General features: G+C 41.5%; 1 protein-coding gene across 12 annotated transcripts in view; it reads left to right on the top strand.

Moving 5' to 3' along the window:
* Positions 1-16,163: 16,163 nt before the first annotated feature.
* LOC128942722 (poly(rC)-binding protein 3-like) overlaps positions 16,164-19,105 on the top strand; it is a 495,488-nt gene continuing 492,546 nt past the window's right edge. For all 12 annotated transcript variants that reach the window (XM_054285365.1, XM_054285364.1, XM_054285361.1 and 9 more), the window contains exon 1: positions 16,164-16,499. The gene's annotated coding sequence lies outside the window, so the exon portion shown is untranslated. The remainder of the gene's footprint in view (positions 16,500-19,105) is intronic.

The following is a 19,105-nucleotide window of genomic DNA, read 5'->3' as shown; positions in this document are numbered from 1 at the left end:
TAAAATGTTATCTAGACAAATTATATTCTCGTGCACGGAGAATATCTATTAAAATGAGAATGAGGACTCATGCTGAGTGCATGAACTCTGACTGCTTTGAGAAGAACACTATGATTTATGACTTACTAAGGAGCCGTCCTCTCCACCAAGAAACTGCTTCTATTCCCTTCCAATTTGGGTAAATTTTCACCATTTTTCAGCACTTAAGGTTAGGGAGTACTGGCCAGGTATGGGTTACAGACAACTGAAAAATAGAGGAAAATTCCATTTCACACCCACACAACTGTGACCAGTGGGGAGGTTTGTGGTTTGCAATTATTAAAGGAAATGCATGGTCTTTGCAAGTATAGGGTCTTACTTATTTCCTTTCTTTGAGGAATGATAATGCAGTAAATCATACCTATGAAGCTTTATTAAATATTTATCATAAAGATTTTCCAGCCTTATTAGTTTCACCTCTGCCAGCAGAAGAGCTTTCACAAAATGGAATGGGATTTCTATTATCCACTTCTCAGCCTTTGACTACAATGCATTAAGAAAAATACAGCGACTTATTTTTCCAGATGTGTTTTTCTTTCTTTGAGCATAATTTTCTCACTGCTTTTGTTTAATTTTGACACTTGACTGAGGTTTATAAACTGAGGGAGCTGAGGTAACTTCAGGAAAATATATGTGGATTAAAAAAAAAGTTTGAATCATCATTTTGACAAAAAAAACCTCCAAAACTAATTGCAGCAATAACAATTATCTGGAGCCTGAATGGAATTTGCTTAAGAAAACCCATGATCCATAATAGTGGCACAGCAGTGATGTAAGAAATACTACTCCTAGCTTAGATGAAGTGATGGACTGAAGATAGCTTGAGGTGAAGTTAGAAATGAAGCACCTTTCTGATCCACGTCACAGCTCAAGCAAGGCCATCTAGAGCTGGGTATCCAGGACTGTGTCCAGATGGCCTTGCAACATCTCAAAGGATGGAGACTCCACAGCTTCTCTGTTGAATACCGTTCCAGTGTACAACCACCTTCACCAAAATTTTAAAAAAAGTATTTTCTGATGTCCAGGAAGACTTTCATATGTTTCAGTTTTTGCCCCTTGCCTCACATCCTCAAGGCAAGGGGATCATGAGAATAGAGGGACCTCACCTTCCATTAGAAAGTAAAAAACCAGATGAGAAAAAAAGACCTTGAAAATGCCTCACATTATGCATATTTAGCAATTATGCTAAGTATGAAGTAAGATGATTTAGAATGGGAGTCTGGATTGCTTTCATGATGCAGGTAGTCAGTTTGCTACTTTAAATCAAAATCATAGTTATGTACTGCTCTGTGCAATGAGAGACCTGCTTCCTGCCTGGATCTGTCCATCCTCCTCCAGCAACCTAACAAGATTTCAGGGGTTTTTTTCAGATTTGATGGGCACTTCTGGCAGTTTCTAAATTAAATCAGCACTGAATTATTAACTAATTAACTAAAGCCATTACTGATGTTAATAACCTGATATATGGCCCTAGCCTTGCAAGCTGTGCTCCACACAACATTGTGTCTGAGCCCTTCTGTTTGCTGCCAATAACTGCTCCAAAGTGATCTGTCCCAGATGCGCCAACTCTGGGCTCCTCCTCAGCTCCATGACTGTGTCCTCCACTGACTTGCCAAAAGACTGACCACAGGACTGGCTCACATCTGAGCACAGACAGGTGCAGTAGAAGCCTGCTGAGTTTCCACCAGCCCATTTGTAACTGGAAGCCATGTGGCCCCCTGTGCAGGCCACTGCCTGAGGAATGTCTGCTCTCTCCTGACCTGAGACTACTGCAAGTTCTCCAAAGCAGTGTGGTACTCCCATGTTTGCTAAGATATAAACTCCATCCTGTAGCAGCAATGCAGGATGGAAGATTTAGACTAGCACCAGGTAGCTGATATCCTCATGCACCTTCACTTTCATCTTGGGATTGTCCTGGTGTTGACTCCTTCTGTGGTGGCCATAGGTTTGAGGCTTGATTTCAGCTTACATGAAGGAATATTTGGTCCTGTTTTGAATTTATTCATAGATTTTGCTGTCAGACTATAAAGGGTTTATAAAACCCTATTCGCGATTAAAACATTTGTTTACAAAACACCTGGAAACCAGCATTAAAGGCATATACCACTAATTTTGCAAAAGAAAATGATGCTGACTAAAAAAAGGTTTGTCTTGACAAAGACCTTATGCCATTTCCTACACACTGAAGTAGCTGTAAATACTCCCTTTTTCTAGATCCCCACATCCTCAGAAAGAAATATGGCATGATGTGCACAAGGGGAGAAGCAGCCCTGGTTGTGTCCATGGACCCAAGAAAGGCATCCAAGTAAAGCTACTGATCTAAAGGTGATAGAAGCTGTGAAAGTTTCCCTTGCAATGACCTTGCTTCTACTGGCCTTGATTTTTATTTCCTACTGCCCAGCCCCATGCCACCTCCTTGGGCTTTGCACTTATCAGAGCAGGAACACACCTATCCCAACTTTAGCAATTACTCAGTGGCTCCCAAGCCTGTGGCAAACACCAGTCTGCATCAAAAAAACTTAAGGTCAAATGTCTTGAGATGCTTTATTGCCAAAAAAGCCCCAAACAAAACAAACCAAAACCAATCCAAATAAAAAACAAAGCAAAAAGACCACAAAAAAACCCCAACCAAACAAAGAAGAAAAAAATGCTGCTGTACAAAAACATTACAGTTCTTGTGTGATACCTTGCTCATAACAAATTCATGCATAAGCTAAGGGATCATGTCTTTTTTATTAAAGATACATATTAAGTTTTCCTTAGAATATTAAAATCTGTATCTTTGAGAATTCTTTACCCATACATCCAGGAAAAAAATTCACTTAGCAACATAATCCTCCTTCCCTAAGTCCTTAATTTCGCTTCCTTACCTTCTGCTACCTATGGCTTTTCCTCCAGTTGGGAAGTAACTGTTTCTGACAGCTCATTAATTGGTCTCCTGTATTGCAGTTAGGAATAAGAAATGTCCCATTTGCTTTCAGCTCGTGCTGCTCTTGTGGTATTTATTTGTGAAGTCTTTCTTTGAGGTTTTCATGCCTTTCTAGCTGAACCCTCCGTTCCTTTAATGTTTTGAATTTTCTGTCATGTCCAGATTGCAAACCATCCACAAATTAAAGGCTTGTATTACATTGCTCGGTTTGATTGGTGAATTCTATTTGCTTTAATCATAGCTTAATTCTGTGCCTCCTCTTTTCAAGATCTGTTCTCTTATTCAAGATACAGGTACTGAAAATTGTAAGCCTAGCTCTACAGTCTTATATCAGTCAGAAGCTCCTCTATGTTTTTCTCCCATTCACACAATCTCTGCCAAAATCCATCTTTTTCAAATATATTCATATATTTTCAGGTGGGACAAAATACTCCTCAGATTTCTGTAATATAGTTTCACAGTCAGCTTCCTCTTTCTGGGATACCTAAAAACTGAAAAAAATTTGCTGCTTCAGAATCTGCTATTACAAGAAACAGAGTACCTCCACCTGTCTACCTGCCTTCTACTGCTGGTGGGCACTTTTTAAATCCCTCTCATCTCTGAAACCACATGCCATCCATCATGAGCAAAGGATTTCAACAAAGAAGTTTTTCATACCACATACAAATTCCAACAAGTCAGCACATTACATTATGGATTTTGATATAAAACAACAACACTTTGACCAATTAACACCAGAAACTTCTAAGGGTCCCTACAAGCTCTGTAGTAGTGGAGCTCCTGCATTTTTAGTCCCTTTTTCCCCCCCTGAAACTATTCTGAATTGATTGCTATGCTGTTTGGAGGTGCTTTTTAAATCAGTAAAACAGCTTCACCTCAAATACTACTCTCTCCATTGATACCACTAATATATTTCCTATGAGAAAGGCATGGAAACCTCACAGAAAAATGTCTTAAAAAAACTTTCAAATCAGTTTGTCTCTATTGCTTCCTCATGGCTTCCCTCCCCCCACTTCCTGTAATAGCTTTCATGTATATATTCAGAAAATTCAAAAAGGGTTTTTCCCCATAAGAAATTGTCACACTGCAATTCAAGGCTGAGGTGTTGCATGTTCTCAGAAGCTTTTGATGTTTTGCCACTATTGATTTTCCCAAAGAAAGGTGATAGCTAACATCTCTTTTTTATTACCCCACACAGAGCAAGAGAAAAGAATTCCCCTACTACTTGCTGAGAAAGGACTACAGGCAAGCTAGAATGGTGATTCCACTTTCAAAGTTTTACCAAATTTGGTATAGTAAATGCTGATTATGGTTTATCTTTATTTGCAGTAACTTTGAGACACTCTTGAGGTTCCTGCTTCTTATTATCTCTGAATCTGGATGTCAAAATCCCACAACGCAGATTCAGTAACCCTAGTACAATTTAAGGTGAGGGGAGAGGAGCCATTCCATGCTATCCAGAAGTTTGCACAACTGCACTGCACCAACCTGAATTCACTTGCTCACTACCAAACTTAAACTTTAGATCCCTCTTTGGCCTAAAAGGAGGGATCTGCCCCTCACTAACCCTCGCTGTGAGGCCATGCCTCCCTGTCAGAGGTTGCTACAACCAGTAATCTGGAGGAAGAAAAGCTCACAGGGTCTACCTCACTGAAGAGAAAATGTATTTAAACTGTTTACGCTAACCCAGCTGATCTAGCCTGAAGCAAACGGGGAGCATTCACCACTGCTATTGGTGGCTGCAGCTCCAAGCCCATCCCCCGTCACCCCTGACTGGAGATACCCCAGGCTCAGGGCCAGGGTGAAATAATTCTGGGACAGAAGAAAGATTAGTGAAGATGATTAGTGCAAACAAGACTCTTGAAAGCACTTCTAAATTATCCAGGACAATCCCTGTCTCAAGGGACACTGGAGTTTTGATGCATCTGCCTGAGGCATGTTTGTGCTCAGGAGTCACCAAAGAGTTGGTATTGAGTGCCTGGAAAAAACCTCCTGAAGAAGGTCAGATTGATGAATAAAGGTTCTTGTAAAATGGGGCTTGGGATGAAAAGATTCTTGAAATATTGATAGGATTTGATATGTCAAATGGGAAACAAATTATTTTCATTGTTGGTTGAAGCAAAAACACAGAAGAATCAAATTATTCACAGAAGGAGCCTGCTTCTTCCTAGTTGACATAATCAAATAATACAAATGAATACATGCACTAATTCAATTAATTTGGCAAATTCCCTGTTCAACACTCAATATTTAACAATTTCAAGTAATAAATATAATTTCCTCTTATTAAAACTAAAGTAACTTGAGTATGGGCCCCCTGTTTCCATCCTAAAGGACTACATCTTGTCTGATCCTGTTATCACATAGCAGAAACAGTAAAACACCTTCTACGTGCCAGTTTAAAAAATAAAAAGGCATGATTTTTTCCTGACAACTTTTACATTAGACTTAATTTAAACTATTTAGGTCAGTTCAATAAATCTGATGCTTCATGTATTATTTTCTGAAGAGAGAAATTAATTGTGGTAATTGAGATTATCAAATCTGTCAGATCATGCATGAATTTAAATATAAAAATGAGAGTAAATTGGATTATAGGCCAGATTTATAAGCATAAGGGTAAACTACACTTAATAAAGTGGAATTGACTGTGATTAATTCACACATAGCTGTCTCTTTCAAAATACAGTCAGAAGTTCCTGTCCACAATATAACAACACAACAATGGAGTAATATGTATGGTCCATTGAAAAATTTCTTATTGTCTTTTGTATTTTCACTTCACTTGTCCTGGTAAGTAACATTTTCATTCATGCTGTGGTTCAGTTATTTTGAAAGCAAGATGTGAAATCCATTGCAAAAAGAATCAGAGCTACTACTGTTCTAAAAGACTTGATACTGTTCTAAAAGGCTTTCTACTTTTTTTTTCCTATATTCTGGTCATTAATTGAATTAAAACCATGAAACATGAAAAAGGAAAAACTGAAACATTAAAGGGCTGTGGGATATTTTAACACAACAAAGTAATAGGAATTTACATTTATCTTAAAAAATACTCCTGAATGTGCAAGCATAAAATGATATTACATTTGGTTCTCATTTTGTGAAATTGCTCATCAGTCCAAGGTTGACAAGGACAATGAGAACTGTGCCTAAATCTATGATTAAGAAGCAAGAGGAAAATGACAGCAAGAAAAACTGAGTTGACAGAGAAACATCAGAAGAACTGATAATTGAAGGGCTAAAGATACATGAAATTAGAAGTAGTATCATTAAGGTGAAAGAAGCATTTTTGACATGGGTTGAAAAAATGCTAGACACAACTAATGATGATCCGATCTAAGCTCTCCTGGTGTAAATCTACACTCACATTGCCGCAAATCCAAATTCTGATTCAATGGAATGTTGTCATCTTATTGCAGGGGTTCCATACTGTTGTCTCCTCATCGCTAAAGTTTCATACCTTCTCGGTGTTTCTCATGGTCATCTCCTCAGACCACTGACTCTTTATTCCTCACAAAGCAGCCAACTGACTGCAAGTCCCTTCTCAACCAACCAACTCCTTTATAGCACTCTCCTCTTTTATAGCACTGTAATTGGTTACAGCTGTGGCCTGTTAAAGTCAGGCCTGCTCCTAATCTTTGCTCATTAACCCAGCTGCAACTCATTAGGGGTAAGATTACTTTCTGCAGTATCTTTATTTTCTTATATTCTATCCCCCTACAATGGAAGTAGTCCCTTCCTTATAAAGTAAACAGTGAACTAAATACATACCTAAGGAAAGAGAGCAAGACATGGTCAGCTATAGACCTGATGCTACTTAGGTGATAGGAAATTGATGGCACAGGTCAGGTTACAGACAGAAGTTGGAAAACAAAAAGTAGAAACAAAGGGAAAAAAATAGACATCTTCATAGGAAATCCTACAGACACCCATGGCAAGTAGAGATACTTTCATCAGAGCAGAATAAGATGTAACAGTAAAAATGAAGGAAACTTGAAGGAGAGAATAAAGAGATGAAATATAATGACTTTGTAAGATGTTATCCCTTTTTGGCACAGTCATAAGGGAAAAGCTCCAGCTGCCACAAAATAGATAGAATAAACACATACACTCAAGCTTTTTCCCTTACTTCCATAGAAGTGCTATTGTTCTATAACTGCATTATGCTTATGGGAGCCACAATTTTCCTCATTACTCTTTTGTTCCATCCTTTCTTTTCTCTTTTCAGTTCTCACACAGATTGCTTTTGTTTCCTTTTTCTCTAGCTTGTAATCACTCATCCCCTCCATCCTCCTCTTTTTCTTATTTCTAAACTGGCTTTTTACTACACACCTATTTTGCGTCCCCTCTCTTTTTCTGTGCCTCCTCCTGTCAGCATAAAAACAGACAAAGAAAGGAGCAGAGATAATTCCCTTGTTTCTTTCACCATCACTTCACCAACATCTCTTGGCTCTGAATGCATTAGTGGCAATAACCAGCTTTATCAGGGGCCTTGACTCACACCACTGCCCATGGACACATCAGCTTGTTTAAGCTCTTAATCTCTTTCTTGGCTATGCTTTGGGAGATTTGCAGTCTGAATTTCCAGCTTAATCTCAAATCTCCTCTGTCACGATGGATGTGCCCAGAAATCACTGGAGTTGATCTTGCCCCTGACTTGTAGATTGATTTCACACAAACTTGTCTGATGATCTGGATTTTCTCTTGAACCAGACAATGAATTCCAGTCTTGCTTTGTTCATCTGACTTGGATGTTGTGAGATGAGATCCAGAGTAGGGCTATGGAAAAGATTACAGGACTGGAGAATCTCTCTGATGAGGAGGAAAGGCTGAGGAGCTAGGCCTGTTTAATCAGGAGAAGAGATGACTGAGAAGTGACCTTGTCAATACACACAAATATCTTAAGGGCAGGTGTCAAGAGGATGGGGCCAGACTTTCTTTCAGTGATGCCCAGTGACAGGACAATGGGCACATGGGGCAGTGGGCACAACCTGAAATGCAGGAAGTTCCATCTGAGTATGAAGAAAAACTAACGTGATGGTGACAGAGCACTGGAACAGGCTGCCCAAAGTCTCATTTTCTGGAGATACTCAAAACCTGGATGTGATCCTGTGTAACCAGTTCTAGGTGAACCTGCAGGGGTTGGACTAGGTGATCTCCAGAGGCCTCTTTGATCACCAACCATGCTGTGATAGATTCTGTGATTCTGAGTGTTAATATGCTTGGGATGCAAAAAATTTGAGAAGCTCACTAGAATTCAAAAGAATCAGCTGATTCCTTAAGAGAATCCTGCTGACGCTTTTTTGCATGCACAATGGCAGAAGACGTCATGTCTTTCTGTCACAAGGATCAGAGACAAGAGAGACCAAGAATACAAAGCTTGGGTAGCTGTGAGTGGAGCAGGACTCTTGTATATGTTGCTGTTCTATTTTCCTGGCTTGATCTTGCCAATGGTGTCCTGCAGCATAGCTACATGCTATGAGCTACATACATACACTGTAAAGTCAAGCAATCTCATTCTTACTGTTCACAATGTATTTGCTATAAGTACTTGAGATGAGTTGTAATCTCTGACTCATTGTATATGATGGGAAAGACAGATTTGACAAATGAAGAGAAAGCTTTGACTTTTTTTCTGACAAATGAAGAACATGGACTGACAGCAAATGTGAAATCCATTCTAGTCTCCTTTTAAAATGAATGAACCTGTCAGTAATCTTCTTGGTCAGATAAGAATTACCGATAAGTCTGAACAGATAGCCTACAAAGGTTTAATAAATAAGCTAATAGCATGGGGGAAGAGCCAGTGTCATTCTGATCCGTTGGAAAGAGCTTGTAGAGGTCAGCCTTGTGTGTATGGTGCCAGGCGCCAAAATAAGCAGCATGCTCTCATGCTCATGGGTAAAGAGGGTGTGGTGCATTATCCAGGGCACGGTGCAGCACTTCACACAGGCAGGGCAAGCAGGAAAGGCACTGGAGCAATGCAGCTCAAGCAGCCAGTTTAGGTGGAGGCCATTGCCCTTGGCAAGAGAGCTTGGGTATGGTGTCCACTTGAAGGGGAGACAAGACATTTACACTCACCAAAAAGGACACATGTAGTGACCCAGGCACGGCTCCCAGAAAAACATGGAGCTGTTCAGGTTTCAGGCTGTGGGGAGTACCTGAGCCTTTCACTGGACTAGCTGCTGTGTCAAATGTGAGCAGGAGCATGACTTGCTCATGGTATCAGTTACCGTATGACGTAGAAAGGTTAAGGAATATTAGAGAATCAAAAAGGGAGATAGACTGGTGTAATCAAGCTCTAGCCTCCCTGAGACAGAAGCAGACACAAGAAATAATTCAGGATCAAGGGGTCCTTTCTTCATCCCCCAGCAAGGAGAAGGTAGAAGTTGTAAAGAAAGGTGTACATGGAGGGTAGTCCATGGTCACTGTGGGTGGCAAGTGAAATCCTTTTTCACCCACTTCACTCCCCAGGTGCCTCGACACAAAATGCATGAGGCTCTGTGCATGGAAGGCCAGCCAAAGGAGGAAGAAGATGAAGGTCCAGTTACACCAGAGGGGTCACCACAATCAGAAAGGTTAAACCACCTCATTACAACCACTTCCAAGAGTAGGAAAAGGTGGGTTGAAATAGTTGTAGGCGATTCCATCCAAAGGGGAATGGAGGGAATATGCTGACCAGACCAAACCTACAGGGAGCTCTGCTGCCTCCCTAGGACTGGGGTTAAGGACATCACCAGGAAGCTTCCTAGCCCAGTGCAGCACTGCTCTGCCATGTAGAGGACAATGAAGTAGCAACACATAGTCCAAGAATGATCAAGAAGGACTTCAGGGCCTTGGGACTGTTGCTAAGGGAATCTAGGACACAAAGTTTTTTTTCCTCTATACTTCCAGTTGAAGGCAGAGACATTGAAAGCAATGGGTGGACCGAGTCTGTTAACACATGGCTCCACAGCTGCTGTCACCACCAAAATGTTGTGGGCTTTGACAATGGGATAGCCTACGCAGCACTGGGCATGCTGGCATCAGGCAGAACTCACCCTTCTCAGTGAGGGAGCAGAGTCTTTGCTCCACAACTAGTGGGGCTCATTGGCAGAGCTTTAAACTAGATGTGATGGGAGAGGGGAACTGCGCCAGGCTTGTCCCTGGCAAGCCCTGGGATGGCATGCAAATGTTAGAAGGACAGGGTGCTAGCAAGGCCAGGCTGGATGGGGCTCTGAGCTACCTGGTCTAGTGGAAGTTGTCCCCGCTCATATGGCAGGAGGGTTTGAACTGGAAGACCTTTAAGGTCCCTCCCAAACCAAGCCATTCTTGATTCTATTACTCACTTTCTAAAATGCAATCATCATTTAATAAATCATTGAAATGGAATGCAATTTTGAGAACTTGTTGATTGTTTTCTGGAAGAAGTATGTTCAGTGGTAGGAGAGAAATCCTCTTGCATTGCTTCTGCTGAGTGTGTGACATACCTGTTGAAACACAAAAAGTGATTGGGAGTAGTACAACTTTCACAAAAGTCAGTCCAATAGTCCTGGTCTGTGTGACATCCTTGGAAGGATGCAGGAAATAGACTATTACTCAATAACAAAAAGCAATTAATTGGTGGGAGTATAGGGGCTGGAAGTGCTCATCACCATCATCTGAAGACACATATTTACCAATTTGTCCTAGAAAGGACTGATGGGATGGCAGTTTAAATGAATATTGAAAGTTTAGGTATGACAACCCTCCACAAGACCTCATACAAGCCAAAGTATCACAAGTAATCCTTAATAGTTTAAGCAGTTTTGACAGGAAGCAGACACTCAAATACAGCTGTGACTCTGGACTAGCGATCACAACAGGCATTTTCTCTGATAGAGGGTAGAAGCTTTCATTTTAATAAGGAACTTAAGATAACAGCTCCTTCTCTGCTGAAGGAGAAGGGATTTCTCTCCATAACTCCATCATTTGTCTGCTCGAGTTCTAGCTCAACTGCTCTGCCTCAGTCTGGAACAAAAGATTTGCTCACAAGTGCACATTATTAGCCTGGTTTATGTTAATTCAAATTATGTAAAATCGCATCCAGATTTATCACAATGCTAATAATTTTAGAGCAAAAATATGACAGTGCATGTCATATTTATATTAACATGTAGTTAGATATTTAAAATTGCTGTCACTTGAATCAAACTGCAATCAAATAGCAAACAACTCACTCAACACTACACAGTATTAGGAATTTTATAATTTTAAGGAAATGTAGGCTAGAATAATAGTGTTTTAAAAGAAGCCTTTAATTATAATTGGCAAAGTGCATAAAAATTTTAACAAAACAATCAATAAGCTGTTGTAAGACTATTCAGGTTGGTGATCTAGTCTGAAGACTAGACTAGACTAGTTTCATTTCAATGTTGTTTCCTATTTTATTTTTTTTTAATTCAAGAGCCTGTTTTAGCTTTTATTTCCTGGTCTCATTTTCAGAATTCTAATGTCGCTTGCTTGTGAAATACCTTCTTTCACAAATGCAGTAAATCTTACTAGTAAAACCCAAGGAGCTCATGCTTCTTTTGTGTTGTACAAGAAAAAGTAAAGTCACAAGGCTACACCCCTCACACAATAATAGGTAATGGGAAGGTGATTTCTTAAAGGGCATAGTCTAAAGTAATTGGCAATCTGTGATCTCTTGGGACTTCCTAATCATTTCAAGTACTACTGCTTGCACATCCACACTCAATTTGAGAGTGTACATTAAATGAAGGTTTTGACATGCTCTGTGAAAAGTTCCCAAGAATGTCCATAATCTGTCAAGTGGTTATCACACCTAGGCATGACTGACAGACCTTACCATACTCAGGTGAAGCAGATAAAGCCTAGACATCAGGGACAGTCAGAGAATCCCAAACTGATTGAAACAATAAATATGTATATTTCTATTTATGTGCAATAATATTATTTTTAAAATCTACTTATTGTCCTGAAATTCCCTTTCTAACTTACACTGATAAAACAAGAATCTGCACATACCAACAGCAAGGACAGAAAGACTGGCATCATGCCTCTTTCAGACATATCACTAATATGCACCATTCAATTGATCCTTGGTGATTTAGAAAGAATTTTTTTATTACATCGAGAAGAGAAGAGAAGAGAAGAGAAGAGAAGAGAAGAGAAGAGAGAAGATTTCATTTTGAATGGACCTACAATGACCACGTAGTCCAACTGCCTAACCAGTTGAGGGACGACCAAAAGTTAAAGCATGTTATTAAGGACATTGCCAAAATACCTCTTAAACATTGACAGGCTTGGAGCATTGCCCACCCCTACTAGAAGCCTGTTCCAGCGTTTGACCATGCTCTCAGTAAAGAAATTATTCCTATTATCCAGTCTAAACCTCCCTTGACACAGTTTTGAACCATTGCCATGTCTCCTATCACTGGGTACCCAGGAGAAGAGCTGAGCACCTCCCTTCCAAGGAAGCTTCCCTCCCTATGTCCCTTCCTGAGGAAGCTGTAGAGACCAATGAGGCTTCCCCTCAGCCTTCTTTTCTCCAAACTAAACAAACCTGAAATCCTCAATTGCTCCTCACAGGACATGTGTTCCAGCTCCTTCACCAGCTTTGTTGCCCTCCTCTGGATGCATTCCACGACCTTTGCATCCTTCTTAAAAGCTGGAGCCCAGGATCACACGCAGTAGTCAAGGTGATGCTGCACCAAAGGTTCACCTTATGTTGGCTGCAGCACGGCTTTGAGGGAGCAGTACTGACAGCAGTGGAGATCTGCAGGCATCTACAACAGGTTCAATGGAAGCAAGGTGCTTTGTGGCTGGGTCTACACTGCAGAAGATCAAATTTCTGCCAGTGGGTACTAGAGACTCACAAGGGGTCATGGTGACCTGGTTCATACCTCTTAGCAGTACAAGGACATCAAATACAGTACCCAAACTGAAGTTTTTATCTCTCTGCTTTGCTGCTCTGTCAGCATACAAGATTTGTGTGTTTCATAATGAACAAAACAGAAAGTCTGTCTTCCTCTGGACAGCATGAATGAAAACTAGAGGAAAGCTCCCTGGCAGCAACTGTTTGCAGCAACAGTGACACCCTGAAGCAATATAGTGACCCGTGAGGAAGGATTTTGTTTGTGTCAGTTTAGATGTTCTGTCTTGTTCTCTCAATAACCTTTCTGACTACCTTTGGGTTATTTGAGCAATTTAGACAATTATCTCTAATGCAGACATATTGTCTTCTGGAAAACAAGAATTTCCACAGAAGCTCTATAGATAATAAAAAATCCCTGATTTTAACCTTTGTCATCATTTCCATCCACTTAAATGTATGTTTAAGCTGTAAAACTGTTTCCCAGCATGCAAAAGGCTTGAGTGCCAAGTTATGCTTGCAAATCAGACATTAAATATGCAGATCCTGTGACATGGAAAGTGAAACGTGCATTTTACAAAGATATGCTGGCATTTGAACATTTTGTATTTGGGTGATCTTGAACATCACCAGTGTGTGTGCTTTTCATCATTCAACTATAAAGCCATTCATCAAAAGGGGGTTTTGGTTTTGTTATGTTTTTGGTTTTGTTTTTAGTTGGAATAAAAAATAACAGCTCTGTGCAAATTTGGGAAAGTCAATAGGGACACAGAGCTATAATTGACAGTAAGTACTACCCTGATATTGCTGGGCATAGGGCAGCTAAGGGAGCTGGTAATGGTCAGAGCCTCACACTGCATACTGAATGGACCTGTAGTTTACAGTAAACTGATGCTTTTGTAACAGTGCAAGATGATTCATAAATATTAAAAACCTATGAGAGTTCATGTAAATACATGCTAACTGAGATGCAGTATCTTGAAAAAGAACTGAAATTAAAGAAAATATTTACTAGCAAAATGTATAAAACATTACACTCACTTTAACGCATAAAATGCTTTCCCAACTTAGTTATGGCGGAAATCAAGACCCAAAGTATAACGAAGTTTATTTCCAATGTCTACTCCCTTTAGTGCGGCTAGGAATAATCCTGTATATATTTGGTTTTTTAAAAAAGGGAGACATGGTCCAAAACCTGTAAACTCTTGGGTTCATCCTTTATACTCCTGAACAATTTGGCGCAAGAAGAAACCAAAGAAATGGGAAGAAATTGAGCCCACAACAAGACAGAAGAGGATCTTCTTCCTCTGATTCCTCTGAGAAGCTCACTTAAGTAACTACAAGCTCTTATTTTATTTCTATTTCATATGAGAGGTTTGAAAAGTTCATTATTCTTCCAGTTCCTCCTTCCTGTAAATCCAGAGCAAGCGCCTTTAATCTGGAGGGGAAAAATAGAGCTAAAATACAGAATAATCAATTTTTTGGTTCATTCTGAGGATGTATTTTTTTTATTTTATTTAGCAAGGATATTCTGGTTCTAACCAAGACTTGGGTTCAAAATATTTTACCTCCTCCTCTATTTCAGCTGATAGTGAGTGGTAAGCCAGAGCACAGAGGTAACTACTGTATTTCTGAGAGCTCCTGTGGGAGTGCTCCAAAGGCACCTGTGAGGCCAGAGCCATGCTGAACAGCAAATAAAACTAGGCACTCCACATCCCTTGATGATGGTTTGGTTCCCCACCCTTTGGCCACCATGACCTGCTCATCGAGGCTGCCTGCAGACCCCCCACTGGCAGCTGGCTCACACAGCATCTTCTCTGTGGGTACCCAGGACAGGGTTTTGGAGCAACCACTTCATACCCAGTTACCTCCACAACACTCATTCTAGATACCTTTATCTACTGCCAGCTATCAACAGCCAACACGAGTGTGAGTAAGCATCCTTCTTAGCATCAGTTTACATCCTGGAACATACCCTCTTACTATTTACTACGTCTATTTACTATATGTGCTTATGGAGTAAGTATGTACACTTACAGAGTTTGCATACGGGAGCATATCCTTCTACTATTTACTACATATGCTTATCTCAGTGCAGCAGTGGTGCTGAAGCACAGCTTGTAGATCAGTTGCAGGTTGTGGATCCAACAGCTTGGTCTGCATTTGCTCTCATCATTTATGGGACAATGCCAATTCAAAATCACAAGTCATAAACAGACATATTTACTTGCAGTTGCTAATAGCACTGTAGATAGAAATAAAGTACTTTTAAAAGCTCGTTCACTTATCTGCACTGAAGTTCTACATTTTTTCCTTTTTGTTCTTTTCTACTTCTTTCAGTCTAAGGAATGAAAATGTAAAAAGGTGTCCAAAGTTGTGGGGTTTTTTGGTTTTTTTTTTGGTTTTTTTTTTGTTGTTGTTGTTTTTTTGTTGTTGTTTTTTTTTAATATTTATCTGCTTAAAAACAGCTTTAATAGGATTTATTTTAAGTTGCAAAATACTCCTGAGGGCGTCAAGTCCGGTAAAAATCTTCCTTCAGTGACATGAACATGTTTTCTGGATTCTGTCAGCTGTTTGAGATAAATGTGACCCGCCGATGGTCCTCATCAGCAGAATGCTGCGAGTGGCTTTCATTTGGACCAGGAAGAAAAATCATCTGCTGGCGCCGCTCTCTGTGAGCCACGCTTCCGCGTTAAGGGCACGGCTGAACGCGGTTTTACTACTTTTTATACGAATGAGCGCAGTCCTCAGCTCCCGGCTCCTTACTGATGCTCTCCCCGATCGCTGATAGATAAGCGGCGTTCAGCTGTCAAAACGCCGGCTGCCCTTCAGCATGCCCAACTTTCGCACCCCAGCCCCGAGCTCCCCTGCCTCGCCGGGCGCCGCGGGAGGGGGGCACCGGGGCCCGGAGGGCGAGCCCGGGTCCCGCACGGACCCCGCGGGCGGGCACCGCGGTTCCCCCGGCCCCGCACGGGCACAGCTCCCCGCGCAGCCGCTCGGCTCGGCTCGGCACGGCCGCGGGGAGGCACACCCCCGCCCCGCCGCCGTCCCGCCCGCCCGGCGCGGCCCTCAGCGCCCCGGCCCTCAGCGCTGGCGGCGGGGGGCGCCCGCGGGCGGCGGCGGCGGGAGCGCGGGCGCGGGGGTGGCCGAGGAGCGGCGGCGGCGGCGTGAACGCGGCTGCAGAGCCCCAGCGAGCCGCGGGAGCGCCGCGCCCGCCGCAGCCGCCGGAGCCGGGCGAGGAGCGAGCGCGGCCGGCCGGAGCCGCCGGGAGCCCCGCGGGGAGGCAGCGAGGGGCCCTCGGCGAAAGCGCGAACAGAGCACCCCCCACACCCCCGCCCCGCCGCCTCCGCCCGCCCCCAGCGAAGAGAAACAAAACACAACCCCGGCACCGCCACGCTCTCCCTGCTTCTCCTCTCGGCTTTTGGTGGTTGTTTTTTGGGGTGTTTTTTTAAATTTTTTTTTTCTTTTAATTTTTTTTTTCTTGGGGATTCTCCTCTCTCCTGCCAGACTGACTTACACGTTCTTGATAATTTCTCTTCCCCTCATTTTTTTTTACTCTTCTCCCTGCTTCCAAACCCTGTGTCTGTGTGTTTCAATACTATCACAACCTCTGCTAAAAATAGATCTTTTTATACCCTTCCTCCTCTCTGACCCCATCCAACACCCCTTGTTAAGGTGAGTTGTGTCTTTTCATCACTTTTTTCCTTGTGTGTTGGTTTTGTTTTTTCTTTTTGGTTTTCGTTGGGTTTTTTTGGTATTTTGGTTTCGTTTTTTTTTTCCTTTTTTTGTTGTTTGTTTTGCTTTTTTCCCCATTTAGGGCAGGTTTTAGGGAGGAGGGGATGTGGAGGAGAGAATTTCACGGGGAGTCAGGCAAAGCCTTATTTTGCCTTCTGCAGCCTCAGCATCATTCCGGACTGCTCCCTTTTATCCCAAGGATGTAGCTAGCTGATGAAAGTGGGGAACTACTCTTCCTTAGCGCTGCATGCTTGGGAGCCACAGCAACAGCAGGAAAAAAAAAACCAACAAGCTTCTCCTTTTCCTTTCGTCCTACCCCCCACTCCCTTCCTCATTCCCTCCTCCTTGCTGTGTCGTTTATTTGTTTGGTTTTTTTATTTTATTTTGGTGGGATGTTTGGTTGGGATTTGGTGGTGGGTGGGTTTTTTTGGTTTGTTGGGGTTGTTTTTTTTTTTTTTTTTTTTTTTTTCTTTCTGTGTGTATGCTTGGTTTCTGTTTTGAAGCAATACACAGGGGACTTGGAATGAATTGCATGTAGTGCCAAGGGAGCTCTGTGTGTGTGTGCACGTGTGTCTTGAGAGTGAGTGAGCGTGTGGGTGAGTGTGCAAAGTGCATTTGTATTTCGTGTTCCTGGGGTGATGAGTGTTAAAGCCACCAAATAGTCCCTGTACATGGAGCAAGGAGCACAGCAGGGGCTGCTGAGGGAGAAGCTGGTCAGGGATGCAGGAAAGCTACAGAGCTCTCCACAGAGTTCATCCCCTGTGCTCCAGAACATCTTTCCATAGATCATTGCTGGCACCTTCAAGGTGATGGCTCCCATTCCTCTCCTGGCTTCTCAGTAGAGGAGGGCAGGAAAGGAAAACTTTACAGCTAATGAGGAGGGATAGCATTTCTGTTCCTCCAGCAGCCCGAGACAGTGTTATTCCAGGGATGAGTGGGGAAAATAAGAGTTGTGATCCAGAGCAAATGGATCGTTTGCTGTTACATATTAGTGTTCAGTGAGAAAAAGAGACGTGAAACATTATCAGTTTGGTCAGCCAGCAGGAGCATTGGAGTCCGGCTTACTTCCCAGTTCCAAAGTTGTTTTAGACTGTTTTTCATTCTTCAGAAAACTGTGCCTATTGAGTGCAGAAATATGCTTTTACGGTAAAACAGTCTATTATAAATTGCTGGGGAACGATTTATTATTCAGAGGCAATCAAGTAATTTATATGTTTCATGGATTTCCCCCAAGTCTTTTAGTGTGCCTTCAATTATGTATTTTACCTTTGTGTATGAAGCGGGTAATATAGATTTTAGTTGCATTTTAACAAGGTGTTAAGGCATAACTTGCAGGGTGCCATTTGCCAAGTGTCACTTAATATGAAGCAAAATAACAGCCTCTAGCTCTTTTTCATGGATTTTTCACATCTCTCTTGTTTGTTTGAAAACAAGCGGCGATTTTGCTTAAGAACTTGTAAGGAAAACTGGCTTCACAATGGTACACAGTTTCAGATATTAGCTCAAAATTATTAACACTTGTCTGGCTGTGAGACCTGAATTTACTTATAAAATACAAATACAAAGTGAAAGAGCACTTGGTATACATGGTTTTCTAACAGGTTGAATCATTTTTGTATCTAAAAGTTTACAGATGAGCTAAAATGGTTGTTGTGATCTGTGTTTGGAGGCCTTAATGGGTACAGGAACATTAATGTTTCCTGTCTAGTTAATGCAATTCCAAAATATCCTGTCTTTCCACATGCTGCATAGATAGCACTCAGTAAAAATGAGCAGTCATGGAAATAGTCTTGTGCTATCAAGGGACATTTCATCATTTCTTGTTAGCCAAAATTAAAATATTTTACACAAGTTTGCCTTGGAATTTTTTTTTCTGCTGTGGCTGGCTGATTGTGAAAGTGGGAAGCCTGCTTTGAGTGAGATGTGACATTCCTGATGCTTGATAGCTGTGAGGGGAGAGACACCTGATGTGCTGTGTACATCATTCTTGAAGGGACGCAGGGTAAGAAAAAGGGATGGAAAACGAGCACAGTGCACTGACAGTTTAGATAAATAAATATGGGTGATGCATGTTAGCTTGCCATCTGCGGTTCTGCTGAACCCTGACTGCTGGCTAAACATATTTTCTTGGTAAGCACTGCAATGTGATACAATTTTTCTGGTTTGATAGAGTTTGCTGTTAAAATCACATGTAGCACAGAACAGTTCTTGTTCTGCAGATAAAAATCTTGCCACCTCGTTTTAATCTACTGAAATATCCACTACTCCTACTGAAGTCACCAGGAGTTACCTGTGATCAGCACTCTTCATGGTTTTTTATCTCACCATATCAGGATTTAGGATATTTCCAAAAGATGCTATTGACAGCAGATCTCGTTTTGTTTAGATTTTACTTTAGGTGCATGTTGTGTGTTTACAGGTAGACACTGTCTTTTACCACAACAACACTAAAATATATCAGGAAATGGAAAACTCTTAATATTGTTTTTCTCAGGAGCTTTTAAAGAGAATTCTCCCAATGTCCTTTAACTGCTTCAGGAAAAGCA

The sequence above is a fragment of the Melozone crissalis genome, unplaced genomic scaffold (assembly GCF_028551555.1).
Source record: "Melozone crissalis strain CALT ecotype California unplaced genomic scaffold, PUWL_Pcris_2 ptg000042l_1, whole genome shotgun sequence".
NCBI lineage: Eukaryota > Metazoa > Chordata > Aves > Passeriformes > Passerellidae > Melozone > Melozone crissalis.
The sequence above is the reverse complement of the archived record's forward strand: the minus strand, read 5'-3'. Positions and strand labels throughout refer to the sequence as shown.